The sequence below is a fragment of the Neophocaena asiaeorientalis genome, unplaced genomic scaffold, assembly GCF_003031525.2.
Source record: "Neophocaena asiaeorientalis asiaeorientalis breed wild unplaced genomic scaffold, Neophocaena_asiaeorientalis_V1.1 scaffold70, whole genome shotgun sequence".
Taxonomy (NCBI): Eukaryota; Metazoa; Chordata; class Mammalia; order Artiodactyla; family Phocoenidae; genus Neophocaena; species Neophocaena asiaeorientalis.
Window position 1 is genome coordinate 9989150 of NW_020175410.1, and position 12780 is coordinate 10001929.

Here is a 12780-nt window from a genome sequence, read left to right on the forward strand (position 1 = left end):
ATGCTCTACAATAAAATTTTTAAACAAGATCTTACTAACCAATAAATGTCCAATCCGAATAGCTAAAAAAAGGAAAAAAAAGACAACTCAATTTAAAATTGGGCAAAGGATTTGAATAGATATTTATCCAAGGAAGATATTCAAATGGCTCATAAGCAGTTGAAAAATGAACAATATTATTAGTCATTAGGGAAATGCAAATCAAAAGCACAATGAGATACTACATCAAAACCATTAGAATGGCTATAATCAAAATGACAGAAGATGACAAGTGCTGCCAAGATTGTGAAGAAACTGGAACCCTCAAACATTGCTGATGGGAATGTAAAATGGTACCATGCTTTGGAAACAGTTTGATAGTTCCTCAAAAAGTTAAACATAGAGATACTATATGAGTCAGCAATTCCACTCCTACCGAATCCACTCCTAGTTACATCCTAAGAGAAATGGAAACAAATCCACATAAATTTATAATACCCAAAAAGTGAAAAACCCAAATGGGCATCAACCAATGAATGGATAAACACAATGTATTGTGCCCACACAATTTTACATTTTTTGACCATAAAACAGTAAGAAATACTGATACATGCTATAACATAGATGAACCTTGAAAACATTATACTAAGGGAAAGAAGTCACACCAAAGACCATATATGACTCCACTTGTATGAAATGTCTAAATTAGGCAAATCCATAGAGAAAGTAGATTAGTGGTTGCCAGGGCCTGGTGGAAGGGGAAATGGAGAGTGAATGCTAATGGGTATTGGGTTTCTTTTTGGAGTGATGTAAATGTTCTGGAATTAGATAGTGATGATAGTTGCAAAACTGTGACTATACTAAAAACCTGTGAGTTGTACACTTTAAAATGGTAAATTTTATGGTATGTGAGGTAGGTATATGAAATCTCCACATTTATGGTAAAGAAACTATGGTTCAAAAAGGCTGAGAACTTTAAGACTGATTAAACCAGTAGGTCTCAAAATGTGGTTTGCAAATCACCAGAATCAACATCACCTGGAAATTTGTTAGAGGCACACATTCTTAGGTTACACCCCAGATCAAAGGAGCAGACCTCTGGAGGTCAGGCTCAGGATTTTGTTTTAACAAGCCCTGAAGGTGATTCTGATAAACACTCAGGTTTGAAAGCCACTGGGTTAGTTACAACTTTAAAGCCTCATTGCTCTTCCACTCACTAGACTTGTAGTCTTTGGCAAGTTTCTTGACCTTTCTGTGCCTCAGATTATTCATCTGGAGAAATGATTCCTTACAAGGTTATTATGAGGATTAAATATTTAAATACAAGTAATGTGCTTGGAAGACAGCTTGCCACTTAATGAGTTGAGTATTCAATAAGAATCAGCTATTATTCTATCAATCAAATGCAGATCCCCTCATCTGGTGGAATTAAGCCACATACATGTTTAAATTTTCTAGCAGCCACATAAAAAAGTAAAAAGAAACAAAATTAACTAATAATAATATAATTTATTTAATACAGTGTATTAAAAATATTAGCATTTCAACATGCAATCAATATAAGAATTTTAAGATAGTTTACATTCTCTTTTCCAAACTGAGTCATCAAAATCCAGTGTACTTTATACTTTGAGCACATCTCAATTCAGACTAGTCACATTTCAACTGCTCAATAGTCACCTGTGAGTAAGAGAACACAGCTCTTACTCAAATGCTGTGCTCTTTTCCCTCTCTAAAGTTCCTGTGCCTTCAGCACGTAGTAATCTCTGCCTAAGGATTTTCAAAGAGTGGAGGGCCAAATGAAGAGAAGTCAAGAAGCATCCTTTCCTGACCATGTCCCATCTTAACAGGTGATGCTGGGTTGCAGATAGGCCTCCAACCCACGTTCTCGACTACATACTGTTATATAAGAATGATCTGGTAAACTGCCTGAGGAGAATTTTAATGGAGTAACAGATCCCAGGCTTTCGTGTATTGTTCGCTCTGGTATCCACAGGGTCTAGAAAATTCGCCTGGCACAGAGCAAGCACTCAACACATTTTTTTCCAGTTAATGAATGAATATTAACAGTCCTTTTCTAACTTAACCTCTAATTTTATTACCATTTTTTCAAATATTTGAAAACATCTAATAATTCCTTTAATATTGCCTTTATTTCTTATAAGCAGATCCATTTTTGTCTTCCAAATTGATTTTTAAGCTCCTCCTTATCTTTAAATATTTATCAAGCCCCTAGTAAAGATCAAGTTTCATAGAGCATGAGCCCATAATAGAATTGCTGATATTAGGGGTTTATTTTCTGTGACAGAATACATATTTCATATATGTACAAACATCATATAAAAGTCACAGATAAAATTTTGTTTGGATTTTTCTATTGCTGGTCTAAGAATAAATGGAAGCAAATATCTAGAGTTCCAATATTGATGAGCATTCCTCATTCTTAGTAAAACTCTAGGACATATTTATACATTAAGGGCCCACAATGCTGCATAACGCTGACATGATTAAAACTTATAGACTGAAGGAGCATGCAGAAACAGTGCTGATGTGTGGGTGGAGCGGTTTCCCAGGGAGGCTGACACCTGGTATGAATTAGTTTCTTCACTGAGTTCCTAGGATTCTTGAAGCAAGATAGCGTGTGTAGTTTACTCAGAGTAAGAGATGGGGTCCTAATAACAACCTCCAAGGCCTCCCAGACCTCACTGTAGTAGTCTTCCTTAAGCTTACTCCCCTCCAGCCACACTGGCCTCCTTCCTGCTACTCAGACACACAAAGTTTGCTCCAACCTTCCAGCTGTGCTTTAGGTTCTCTTGGACTAGAATGCTCTTCCCCCAATATCCACTTGGCTACCTCCTTTTACTTCCTTCAAGTCTTGCTCCGACGTGTTTCCTCCCTGAGTTCTACCCGGACTGCACATTAAATACAGTAAGATTCCTGGATTCCACCCTTGCCCCTCATTTTCCTTACCCTGCTTTTTATCCTCCTTAGCACCTACCACCTTTTAATTTATATCATCCTATGTTGTTTATCGTTCCTCACACTAGAATGTAAAAGCCACAAGAGCAGAGATCTTGTCTGTTTTGTTCACTGATGTACCCTATCCTAGAGCACTGGCTGGCCTATAGCAGGCACTCATATCCTTGTACGATGAATAAATGAATTAGTTCACTCATAGACCAGGCACTTTTATAGATTTCTTTCCCTTTTCAATTTTTTAAAAATAAATTTATTTATTTTTGGCTGTGTTGGGTCCTCGCTGCTGAGCATGGGCTTTCTCTAGTTGTGGGGAGCAGGAGCTACTCTTCATTACGTTATGCAGGCTTCATCATTGCAGTGGCTTCTCTTGTTGTGGAGCACGGGCTCTAGGCACACATTGGCTCTAGAGTGCAGGCTCAGTAGTTGTGGTGCACGGGTTTTGTTACTCCGTGGCATGTGGGGTCTTCCCAGCCCAGGGCTCAAACCCAGGTCCCCTGCACTGGCAGGCGGAGTCTTAACCACTGCACCACCAGGGAAGCCCTCTATTTTCAATTTACTAAATTTTTTCTACTATTAAGGTCACCTGGGAGGTTTTGCAAGTCTGTCTGAGAAGTTGAACTCTCCCAACCTGTTGGTTGGTCTTGCTCACTGAAGGGTCCTGTCTCTGGAACTTATTCTGCTGGGCAAGTTGCCAAAGCCTAAATTTGTCCACCTTGGGGTATGATGCAAGATTTAGGTTCTTTTTTTTTTTTTTTTTTTTGTCTCTTTGGAAGGGTGTGTTTCAATTTTGGCTGGCTTCACTGTTTTGTCTGGGGCTTTATTCTTGTGTTGAGTTTTATTTTTTCCTGGGTTAATCAAGCAATTTAGCAACTATTCTTCCCAGAGCTATGGAATAGTAGAAATTAGAGCTGGAAAAGACCTCACAGTTGATCCAGTCCATCCCCCTTGCCATTGAAGTCTTGCTCTACACAATACAGTGTCCATGGCTTTGTTCAATGAGGTTTTAAATGTCCTCAGAGATTCCTTTGGGAGCCTACTCAACTAACCTAATACTCTTAACAATTAACAAAAATTCTCACTGTTTGTCTAAACTTTCCCTTTCATATTTTCATTTTATTTTCCCTATTGGTAGTCCAAGGTAGCAAGCCCTTTCTCTTTGGGGATTTTATACCTTTCAGAGAAGTGTGGATTACATTTCTGCTCTGTCTGTTCCTAGCCAAACTATACATGTGTTCCTCCCTTAATCTTTCTATATTCTCTGTTTAATTTTATTTTTGCTTATTGAATTCCTTCAAACTCTTCATCTTGATTATTAGTATGTGTACTTTCACTAACCATCCATTGAACCACTGTAACATAATGCTTTTCCTTCTGAAACCTGAAGACAAAGCACTGCCGTCTACCATGTGACATTGCAAATATATCCGATTCACTGTCATAAACAACTAGAGTATTTTTATTCACCAGAATATTAAATAAGTTCTGTGCAATGCTCTTCACTTGAGTTTAAAATTTTGATGATAATTGTGTAATGTTGGATATCTCATTTAAGGCCTTTGCCCTTTTCTTTTCATATCTACAAAAGGAGAGAATATCCGCTTCAGCCTCCTTTACTGGAATCTTAATGAAAGTAAATATATGGTTATAGGGCTAGAAAGAAATCTTTCAGAGATAAAAACCTTTCATTTCCCAGCTGTTTTTCAAACAGAATCACACAGGTTAAATTGTTTTCAATACTATGAAGTTCAAATGGCATTTTTTTGTTTGTTTGTTTACAGTAATTTATGCTAGATCAATGCATCTCAAACTAATTGTAGTAAAGCGAAAATTTTTTAAATCGCCAAATGCCATGGACTGAGTTTTGTAAAATACAAAATCACAGGGTTGGGTGAAGTAGTAATGTCAACTGCTCTAAGATTTTCAAATTTACACTCATCTTCTGTATTTATCTTGTCTCAGATGGGCACTGGTCCATGGACCTCATTTTGAGTAGCCTTGATGGACAATCATATTCCTTACCTTCAGATTCAGATACTTTTCAAGATAAATATTCTCTTCTGATGATTAACATAATACTTGCTTTTACTTTTCAGCTTGTTTTCTGCTCCCCTTCAAAGTCAACTTTTAAAAACTATTGATAGAAGAGCCAATCAATTAATCATTTCCCCAAAACATCTAGTTATATGTTTCCCATTTATTTGTCTTCACTCTTTCAACATGTAGTAATCCTTAATTTATTTCATAAAATTAAATCTAAATGAAAAATACTTTTAAGAAAGAAAACAACAACTTCCTGGAGTTTATACCAGGTCAGTGAGTTATATGATGGTTTCCTGGTCACACATGCTGGTAGCTTCACTTCTGGAACTCTCACTAGTCTCTAGCAATCCTGACCAAGGCCACACTGATAGCAGGCAGAAATCCACCAATCCAGGAAAGATTAAAAAACACTCTCACTGGGGCTTCCCTGGTGGCACAGTGGTTGAGAGTCTGCCTGCCGATATAGAGGACACGGGTTCGTGCCCCGGTCCGGGAAGATCCCACATGCCGCGGAGCAGCTGGGCCCGTGAGCCATAGCCGCTGAGCCTGCGCGTCCGGAGCCTGCGCGTCCGGAGCCTGTGCTCCGCAATGGGAGAGGCCACAACAGTGAGAGGCCCGCGTACCGCAAAAAAAAACAAAAAACAAAAAAACACTCTCACTTATTTCACCCTGTCTGGCATTCTGCCATCAACTTGTAGTTTTTGGATTCAAGACACAGATTATATGTCAACAATAACCAGAGTAGCTATTACATAAGCTGGTTATGGGATGCATGTGCTTTCAACCGGTATCTTTTACAGTTTGGGTATAACAAAAATTTAGTTTTAGCACTCTCTTCTGAAATAAGCTTCTCTTATTTTTAGTGGCTTTTAATTACTTTGAGAGGGATTTAAATAAAAATATACTGAACTATCATTTCTCCAGGGAATTAAAAAAATAAAGTTTATGGGAAAACATGAAATGTGGGGAAATATTAAACACAGTAAACTGCACAAATGTAATACATAAGTTAGACATCGAGCTTTTTATGATCTAAGAATCTATTCCAAGAAAAAGAAAAATTGAAATTCGAAGGCTTATGAGCTTGTTTCAAAAAATAGTAAAAATAAGTTCCAGCTGGTGTAAGAGCATAGTAAAGGTACAACACAGTACGAGGGTAAATAATAGCAGAGGATGGGTGAGGCATTGGTAATGGGAAACTTTAAACATAGAACATTTTACACTGCTTTTTAAAGGGATTTTTACAAAGATAAGGAAAAAATATATACACACACATAATATACAGAAATAACAGAGAAAATGTATTACAACAATATATCTCTATCAATAACAGGGAAAATGTATTACAATATATCAGATGAAGTTTTCTTTACACAATTTTCCAAGAGCAAGCATATGGCTAATATGGATTAATCACTAATGAATTTAATAACGTGAACAGATTATTAGCTCCTAAAGCTAGTTATTTTGTTTTCAAATGTTTCAATGTGCCAGATGTTTCATAAAAACAGTTTTTATTATTTAAAATGATTTATGAAGCTAAATGCCCAACTTTTATTTCTGTGTTAAAATTTAAGAGTTAAAAACCATTTAACAGACAAACAGAATTTGCAGTTCAGTTAGCAGTCACTGAATGTGAAAAGAGTTCTTAAAATGCTCCTCTTTAGAGCCATTCTCGTTCCCATAGAAACCAATGTGAGATCCAGGAAAACAAGGTAAGTTCTAAAATAATCACCATTATAAATACCCATTATATAAATGTAAATACAGGCAATTGAAATGATTTAGACGATTTTGAAATTGCATATCATTTCCCAAACCATAATGATTCCTTCAGAGTGGTTCTTGTCTGTCACATAAATACAGCATTTACTAAATTTTTAAAATTCTTATGATTTACTTGTGAGACCATAATTGCCTTCTCAAACAAGTCTTGGGCATGCAAATATTGATTTTTGAACATGTATTCTGGTGCAAGATGGGTCTTTTTTTTGGCTGGGCTTTTACTTTATGGTAGATTAAGTACTTATCATTATTAGCATTTGAATTTTACGTAACCATTTCTCTATTCATTATTAATTGCTTTACAATGAGATCTAGAGATTTTAGTTATTTTACAATTACAATTTTTCTCATTTTTATTTGTCCAAGCATTTTGTCATGATAAAAGATCCAAGAAATCTTTTATTGGGATTGTAATTCCTCTCAAAGTCCAGAACCAATCATTGAGTGTACAGTACTCATAATATTAATGAAGATGTGAATGTGAGTTGTTATACATCCCTCTAAGAAGAGCTAAGCCTCCTAATGACTAAGGAGCAAGAACATTTCAGAGGAAAAGTTCCAACAATGAGAAGCAAACATTTGAATTTAGTATGGCTGTTGAAGGAGTTCTGGACATGCCACCCCAAGATATGCCGCTTTGTTATATTATTGTGAGCTGAACACATGAAAAATGGCAAGAGCTTTCTCTGAACTTCCTTTTACCTGCCTAAAGACAGATCCTCCAAAAGGAATTCAATTGTCATAAATCCCCTCCCGAGGATTGACTCTTATCACCTGGGAAGACACTAGATTTCAACTCCAAACCCAGATAAACTTTGTCACAAACTATCGTCATATCTCCCATCTATTCTTCTAAGAGCCCATTTATCATTCTTAAAAATCATTTACTCTCCCCTAGGTTGCCTATGTCTCCCACCTTCCCCTATTAAGACAGTATATAAGCTCTCAGATCTCACTGCTATTTGGGGTGTTCACTTTTTTTTCTGTGATGCCCCAGTGTGTTATAATAAAAATTAATAAATTTGTTTACCTTTAATGCTATTAATCTGCCTGTCATAAATTTATTTTATAGACCCAGCTATTGAACCTAGGAGAGCAGATGGAAAGTTTTTTCTCTCCTACAATGTTAAAAGAACCACAACAAGTTATGGACTAGTCACACAGTTTTGTTGGCTGGATGAATTTTCAGAAACTCAGATATTTTCCCTTACATTTCACTGAAACCCTCGATTCTTAAAAGGTGGTCTCCAGACCAGCAACATTGATATCACCTGGGAGCTTGTTAAAAAAGTAGAATCTCAGGTCCTAGGCAAGCCAAATGAGTAAGAATCTGCATTTCAACAAGATTAACATAGATATGAATGCACATTATAGTCTGGAAACACAGTCAGTCCCAAATATTTGCTCCAGAAAAATTTAGAAGTTTTATTCTGGTGGACTGATGGAAGCTAAAGAAGCTACTACCTAGGATGTAATTTCTAAATGGGGAAAGACCATGTCTGCAAGTAATTTTCTAGGACCCCTCAACTGGTAAGTAGCAAAGCCTGAGTTTGAACTCAGGTAGAGCCAAAGCTTTTTACATACCTTGAAAAGACATCATAGAGACTTGAGGTGTAGGTCGGCCTCCTCAGTTCTTCATGGCCAGCCAATTAGCTGTTCCTTCCTAAAGTCAAAAGGAAAGTGCCTTTGAAATTGGTCCTTCAGATATCAGCCATTTAACAATCCCTCACCTGGACACAGATATAGAAAGGTCAGTCTTATTGATCCATTCTGCCTAGTTACTGAATGGTCAACTCCACAGCAAACTTAAGGATTCAGGTATTTGTGATTTAACTTATAGCATGTGGATCCCGAATGGAACTTTTAGGTTTCATTTGCTTGAGACAAATGGAATCACCTACTATAAAATCTGCTTCTAACTTGATTTCCTGTGAAGCCAAATGTAATCAACTAATTATAGATATGACCTGATATGTAGGTAAAGGAATAGTTTTAACTACAATGCTTCTCACTAGAGTTGTGGAGGGTTTCCCCTCCAGAGAGCTAAGTCAATCCTAAGGTTGTTTTCTTCTTCATTCTACGGCTTTGCCCTCTGCCCTCTGCATGTCTATCTACATTTATGCGTTTTTGCCATTTTCCTACATGTGTGTATGTTTAGTAGTGTTAGAAAGAAATGATTCCAGGCGTTCTTGTGTCAACTGTCTGCCTCTTCACACGTTGATATGGTTTGTTTCTTATCCTTTAAGAGAGCCCTTAGGATCTAATAGCTCCACCACTTCTTAGTACTGTGGTTCTGGCCACATCACAACTTCTCTGTACCCATAAGTATAAAATGGATTTTTTGGTTCTCACTTAATAGGGCTGTTGTGAGGAAGATTCAATAAGTAAATACACAGAAAGGGCTTGGCACAGTACCTCATACAAAGTAAACACTAAATACATGTTACCGATTATTACTTTATTATTATTATCATTGTTGTTATTATTATCATTATTATTAACTTGTGGAGGGCCTGACTTCCTTGCAAAGTATCACCAAGATACCATCTAAGAAACAAAACCCACGTTTAGAGACTTTTAGGAGGGTTGGTATGCAGGATCTGAGATATTTAAAATGTACTTCAGAGAAATTATGTGATTTGCCTAAATCCCTGTTTAGTAGGGGTTTGGATTGAGTTTGGATTTATATGCTGGTCCATCAAATACATATTCTTATGTGCTTAATTTAACTAAGTAATAATGCTGCTTACACTTTAATAGCTACCATTTTCCAAAGTTTTTCCATGTGCCATGACCATTAAAATGAGAAGTTGTTCATTGTGCCATGTGTCACGATGATTAAAATGAGAAGTTATTTCAGTGGTTCCAGCTTTCTGGATTTAATGAATTAGTAAAATTTTTTAATTGGGGATTTAACATAAGGTTGTTTTTTAACAATTTATTGCCCAAAGACATATTAGTACGTCTTTTGTTACCCGAATGTTACTGACCAGAGACGTATCAATACGTTTTCAGGGAGTGATACAATTAACATCACCCTGTGAAGTTGTTAGAGCTTAAAATTGATCATGGGTTCATTATACAACTTATGTTGTTATCATTCATATTTTGCTCCGTTAGGTTTTTGTTCCAACCTTGTGTATATTATAAACACAAATTTATTACCGTAAAATTTTCAAAAATGATGCATCATGAAATTTTGAGCGAAGAAGAATTTTTCAGTGTATTTTATGCAGATACTTTCTTTGATTGTCCGAGCGACATATATACTACTGTCTCAGAAGATGACAGTTTTTCAGAATATAGTCCTGATTCAGATGATGTGAATATTCGACCCACAAAAAGACAAAATACCTTAGTGATTGATTTTGATATGGCAAGTGAAAATGAAACTCACAGTGCTGGAGAATGCTCCTTTGCTTCTACAGAAGAGTGGATTGAAGACAACATTTCATGAAAATTAGAAGATCTTACAGGTGTGTCAGGTATAACTACTGAATGTAATAACTCACAAAGTGTTAGTGAAATAACAGAATTAATTTTTGGTAAAGACTTTTTTGAGTTGGTCACTTCTCAAACAAACTTGTATCACCAACAGAATAAAAAAATCATACAAAAAGTATGATAAGACTTTTAAATGGACTGATGTAACCAATAGTGACATGAAGAAGTTTCTTGGATTAATAATTTTGATGGGACAAGTAAGAAAGTCACACTGGAAAGAATATTGGTCGACTGATCCCTTACTTTAAACACTTATCTTTCCAAAGATTATGAGGAGGCGAAGGTTCAAATAAATAATGACATTGCTTCACTTTAACGATAACTCAGAAACTCCACTTCCTACAGACAGAATTTCAAATGTTAAACCTCTTCTGGATTATTTTCTACCAAAGTTTCAATCGATCTATATACCCAAACAAGAGCTATCACTTGAGGAGGCAATGATAAAGTGGAGAAGACGACTCAGATTCAAAACCTACAATCCTGGAAAACTTGAAAAATATGGAATTTTGGTCAGGATGGTTAGCGAAACTGCAAATATATATGCAACCTTCAGATTTACATGGGTGAAGGAAAGAAACTGCAAGAAACAGTATTATCAGTCCTACAACCTAATCTTGGTTCATGGCACCATATTAACCAGACAATCTTTACAACAGTGTGTCCACATCTGAAATATTGTTGAAAAATAAAACCAGAGTTTGTGGGACTATAAGAGAGATTGTGGTCTACCAAACCAATTAAAGGAGAAATCTAAAAATCTAGAGGGGAGAAATGACATTCTTACGGAAGGGAGAAGTGATTCTTCGCATAAGGAAAGACAAGAGGCTAGTCTGCATGGTGACAACTATTCATGATGCCTCCATAGCATCTACAGGAAAGGAAGACAGGAGGACTAGCCATCAGATAACTAAGCCCACTTGCATATTAGAGTAAAATAAATTTATGAAAGGAGTTAATCGATCCAATCAATATCTGGCAAACTTCAATATCCTCTGGAAAACTCGAAAATGGTATAAGAAAGTGGTTTTCTATTTGAGTAATTGCAGTTCATTCAATGCATTTAAAATTTATTGTAGCCTTAGTGCACAGAATAAAATGACTTACAAGCAATTTTTGTTAGCAATAAGCTAGAGAATGGGTAACTGACCATTCTGGTGAATGTAGCGGTACTCCCGCACCTGGACCTTCTTGTGGCATTTCTAAGAGTCCCCTGAAAAGATCCACCTTGTCGACTATAAAATAAAATAAAAGAATATATTCAAGAGGAAATAACACCCACAGGACTAAAAAAAAAAAAAAAAAATGCCCAGAAAGTGAAAAGTCTGCTCTTCCAGGGGAAAGCGCAGTGAAACATGGTATATTTGTAATAGATGTTCTGTTCCCCTGCACAGAGGTGCCTGCTATACTGCCTATGGCACTCTAACGAAATATTAGAATGCTTTAGTAAGACATGTTTAAAGTTTCAAATAAATACATTAAGTGCAAAAAAAGTTGTTGATATTTACTCAAACACGGGTGTTTCAATATTCACTTACATAACAAATTGCTGGCCACAGGCATTAGTCTCTACAAAAATCCCCGGGTCAATAATATGTTAAAATTATTCCTTTAATTGAATATATTCAGTTTTAGGGGAAAATCATTATACTGCCACTGATTTTGTTCTTTTGCTAAGAATTAATACAAACGTCACCACATATCAGATTATATAATAGGCCCAGAAACTAGAATTTGAAATTCTTGACGTCTTGGTCAAAAATTTTATAGCACTTCAAAAATTGAGATATACGTACTTCATGTAACATAAAATTAACCATTTTGAAGTGTACACTTCAGTGGTTTTTAGTATATTCACTATGTTTTGCAACCATCATCACTATCCGGTTCCAGAGGGTTTTTATCACTCCACAAAAAAACCTTCCACCTACTAGCAGTTAGTCCCAAATCACCCCTTATCCATCTCCTAGTAGTCATTAATGTTTCCGTCTCTTCAGATATGTCCTTGGGAAAATCTTTTATCTCTGCACAAAATGGCTGTCTCAGATCTGTGATTTGTTTTTTATTCTTTGCTGCCTAATCAAACTGCCCAAAACTTTACCTTGGTGTGTGAGTTGTCAGCGGCATATGTAATATGTACAATAGAGGGCATAATAGAGAGTATGAAACTCTAAGAGATCTCACTGTCTACATTTACTTCCAATTTTAGATCTTCCTCATCTTTTCTTTCATTAATTTGGTATTTACTTATATAACATGCCAAATTACACATCCTTTGAACTTAATTTGAAGACAGCTAATGTTTTCAGTAATCAATACAAGTCAAAAGAGTATTATAAGAACCATCTTATTTTTTTAAATTTACATCTAATTATAGGTTCCCAAATTCTGGTCCAAATTTGTGCTCTTATTTAGTTGCTCCATTCTCTGTATGCCCATACACTCTGTTCATTTCTCAGATAATTTTATTTTAAAATAGAGATTCAAATGTGT